The 4,551-nt window shown below is 38.4% G+C and overlaps 1 non-coding gene across 1 annotated transcript; it reads right to left on the bottom strand.

The window, feature by feature from the left end:
• Positions 1-3,520: 3,520 nt before the first annotated feature.
• LOC141597681 (small nucleolar RNA R71) lies at positions 3,521-3,627 on the bottom strand. The gene has a single exon (XR_012522903.1). It is a non-coding gene; the product is annotated as a small nucleolar RNA R71 (small nucleolar RNA).
• Positions 3,628-4,551: the final 924 nt, after the last annotated feature.

Raw genomic sequence — 4,551 nt, 5'->3', positions numbered from 1 at the left:
CTGTATTAGCATTCATTATCACCTAGTTCCATTCATTCTTAGTTTAGATCTCACACATTAGTTTAGCTTCGGTACATTAATTTCTCAATAAAGTTCTTGCTTCCGGATTTATTCTTGCCTTCTAATTTCGGTAATTCCCTGCTTAATTTCAGTTTCGCTCCTATTTGCTTATTAGAATTAGAATTGCTAGTTTATAATCCCGCAACCCTAATCTCTTTATTGCGTTTTTATTGCTTTAATCATTTCAGTTATGAATTCCGTTATTGTTTTTATCATATTTGTTGTTGTTATTGTCATTCATATGAGTAGCTAAATACCCCGTGCTAATATGTGATGGAATTTGTGGCGTAGACGACGTAGAATAGGTAGACCTGTTTCGGGGTTTGGTCGATCGACTGATGTCAATAGTCGATCGACTGAAAACCTGGTTGATCGACTGGCCCAGCTAGTCGATCGACTGCATCACGTAAGAATCAGCACTGTTCAATTGATTTAATTGCAATATTTAGTAAAAGATCGAGAGGCTATTTGTTAAATACTTAGGAATTAACCGACCCAATAGATCGAAAGAGAGGGGAGGGCAATAGACTACCAATTGAACGACTAAATTATACTAAGATCAAAAGATAAGTAAGATTTAGGCTTAGGAAACACTTTTCAGGGCGAGAGTCAGTGTTAGTGATACTTAGGGACCTGTAGCGAGATCGAAAGATGCTACCTGTTAAGAAAGGACCGAGTGGACTTATTACTTTCCCGTCTCACGTGATTATTTTAGATTTACCTAGGACTTGCGTCGTCGTAGCTACAATGAACCGATCGTCTTAGCATCCTTTTTATCATCGTTTACATCATCAGTTTCATTTGCCTATTTACTTATTTGCATTTAGTTTAATTATAATTCAATCAAAACCCCCTAAATTTCCTAGACTAAAATTAAGACAACTATAACTCCCTACCTCCTTGTGGTTCGACCCTTACTATCACTATCTATAGTTTTAGTTCAGAATATAAATAATATTTTTGATACTTTACGACGGTATCAACAGCAGTGTTGATGTGACCATAATTGGCGCATATTTAGCCCCCGAATTACCATTGTTTCCATGCTTTTTAGTGCTTATTTGGGTCATTTCTTATCTTTAGTTCTTTGTTTTGCATATTCTTTGAGATTTTGATCCCTTGGTAGGAAAGGAGTAAGAATCTTGCATTTTCATGGCAAAACGAGGCTAAATTGATCGTATTCAATGACCAAGCATCAAGGAGAGACAAGACTAGAAGGCCTTTGTACATAGCATAGTAGAAGAGCATTGTTGAGAAAGGATCCTTGAGTCCCCAAGGAAATCCCCAAGGAATTCATGAAGAAAAGGGAAGAAAAGAAGAAGAAAAGCTGCTGCCAGACAATCCGAACGGATTGTACACAATCCGTCCGTCCGCCCTCGCCAATCCGAGCGTCCTTCACAGGAATCCGCTCGGATTCCCCGTCGCCAATCCGAGCGTCTTGCCCAAGAATCCGCTCGGATTCTCCAGCCCAGATCCGGCCGTCCCGACTCCCATCCGCACGGATTTCGATGACAAAGACGTTTTCATTCTTCAAGCCACGATAAGAGAAGCCCTTCTCTCGGAGAATACCGGAGTCTCCTTGCTCAACTTAAAAAGTGTAATTACTAGTTTAGCCCTTAGTTAACCCTAATGCATCCTCCCTAATTTTCACTATAAATACCCCATTAGTCTAATTAGAGGAGCATGTTCTTCTTATCAATAATTAGAGTAGTTAGTATCAATCAAATCTCTCTTCAATATTGTAATCAAGTATTAATCAAGGTTTAATCCAAGTTTTAGTTCTTTAATCTCTCTCTTGTTCTTCATTTATTTTGGGTAATTAGAAGATTATTGGGTTTATTGGGAGATTGACAACCTTCCATCAATCATCAAGTTCTTCTATTATTCTTTGCATCTTTATTATTGGAATCATTAGTAGGTATAATCTCTTAATCTCTTTTTAATTATTGCTAATTACTTTCATTTATTCATCATGTTTCATTATGTTAGTATGATTGACAACCTTTCTAGCATGATCAATATGATAATGAGTGAGTAGTCTCTTAGCTAGGGTTTAATGGGTGATTAGGGAAACCAACATGGGGAATGATTCATGCTTAAATTAATATGCTTTCATATCTTATTTGCTTGCTTGTTTTGATCTTAATACATGCACATGTTATATTTGATGAAATGCTAAGCCTATGAATCCTTGCATTTACTATCATCTTCTATCCTTTCAACTTGACTTGTAAGACATAACCCAACTCGAGTCTTGTTAGACCATGCATGTGTTGAGTAGGAAAGATTAAGTCGACTTGTAGGTGTTGTACAATCTAATCGATTCGGCTCCGGGACCCAAACTTTCCTAGGATTGTAAGATATAATCCAACTCAATCCATCACAACAATAATTGCTTGCTTATAATTTGAGAACATGTTTGTATGATCATATCCCATGAATCCCCTATGAACCCATGACACCCTAGTGCCTTTAATCAATTGTTTACACCTCTTATTTTATTTACCTTGTTAGTTTATCTTCATTGTTATTTTAGTTTAGTAACCTTCTACATCAACCCAATTTGTGACACCCCTTAGACACTACTAGTTACAATAGAATTCTCATTTCAATACCCGTCCCTTGGGATCCGACCTTTACTTACTTCTTTACTAATTGTAGAGTTGTTTGTGGAGTATAAATTGTGTTTTGTATCGACCATTGACCAACGACCACATATGCTTAATTGTGAACACCAAATGGCTCCGATCAAAAATGGCGCCGTTGCCGGGGACGGTGTTTAATTGATTTAAGATTTCTTTTATTGTTTTTAGTTGTGTCTTTTTCACCTTGGGGAAGTAAAACTCCTCAAGGTTTGTTCTAATTGTTTTCTAGTTGTTTGATATTTTGCATGTCTAGAAGGTTACAAAGAGATTTGTTACCTTTTGACCGTGAAATCGAAAGAACCTTGACGAATAATAGGAGACTTGTTAGGAGGAATTTGGGAGGTGTTGGTGAAGTTGTTCAACCCACTAGTGAGTTTGTCAATCCTTTCGCAATAGAAGGAGAAGAGAACCCATTAAACAATACCACACAAAATCCACCTACAATGCCTAAATTCTCGTCACACTCTATACCCACCGAGGAGGCTTTACCAAATGGTACTCCTACCCCACAACATCTTACCGGAAACTTTATTGCCAAGTCCGCCTTCATCCAACTAGTTGAGAGGAGCCAATTCGGGGGAATGCCTAGTGAGGACCCTCATTCTCATATGGAAACCTTTTGCGATTATTGTGAAGCTATCTCTCAAACGGGCGTGACTCAAGACCAAATAAGATGGGTCTTATTTCCTTTTTCGTTAATCGGCACCGCAAAGCAATGGTTGAAGGGCCTTGATAAGGCCACCCTTGGAATAGATTCTTGGAAGAAGCTAGCTCTAGCTTTCTACAAAAAATTCTACCCACCGGAAAAGACTAACATGCTAAGAGCTCAAATTACGGGTTTTAAGCAAAGGGATGAAGAATCTTTGTATGAAGCTTGGGAGCGGTTCAAATGTATTTGTCGCTCATGTCCTCACCATGGACTTAGCGAATGGTTTTTAGTGCAACAATTTTGGAATGGTTTATATGAAGATTCAAGGAACATTCTCAATATGGGATCAAATGGAATGTTCACCGAAGTTGATGACAATCAAACATGGAACAAGATTGAGGAAATGGCGGTCCATAATTCACAATATAGTAGGCCTCGCAAGGCTACTAGAGGAGGAAAGTATGAAGTGGATACCGTTACTCAATTGGGTGCTCAACTTAGTGCTCACATTGACACAATCAACTTGAAGTTTGAACAAGCTATGGCTAAGCTTGATGAAAGCTCAAAAACATCAAAGCATCATGTCAATGCCATGACGGCATCCTCATCAATCCCAAGCGGGATATGTGAGAATTGTGGAACCTTGGGTCATGACTCAAGTGAATGTAGGGGAACAACCGAACAAGTTAATGCTTTCCAAGCTTACAAAAGTGGTACCCCTTATTCAAATTTTTACAATGAAAACACCAAGTTCCATCCAAATCTCTCATACAAAAGCCAAAATGTTCAAAACCCTCAAACAACATACACTCCACCACCCATGAGAAATCAAAATCAAAGACCCTTTTACAATCAAAACCAAGGCTACCAAAATCAAAATCCATACAATCACCAAAATGACCAAGGTTTTGATGTCCAAAAAGCGGTCCTCCAAATGCAAAAGAATCAACAAGAATTTTTCACCCAAATGCAAAAAGATAGCCAAGCAAAAGACACCACCATCAACAACATTCTAGCTCACACCAAGATATTGGAAACACATTTGACTCAACTAGCATCTTCAAGCTCACAAAGACAAAAGGGGCAATTACCACCTCAAGGTAATCCCCCTAGACATGAAACGGTTAGTGCCATTCACTTGAGAAGTGGTACAAGATATGAAGCACCGAAGGAGCAAGTTGAGGATGAAGTTGTGAA

This window comes from Silene latifolia, chromosome 8, assembly GCF_048544455.1.
Source record: "Silene latifolia isolate original U9 population chromosome 8, ASM4854445v1, whole genome shotgun sequence".
In the NCBI taxonomy this organism is placed as follows: domain Eukaryota; kingdom Viridiplantae; phylum Streptophyta; class Magnoliopsida; order Caryophyllales; family Caryophyllaceae; genus Silene; species Silene latifolia.
This window is presented reverse-complemented; position numbering and strand designations above follow the sequence as displayed.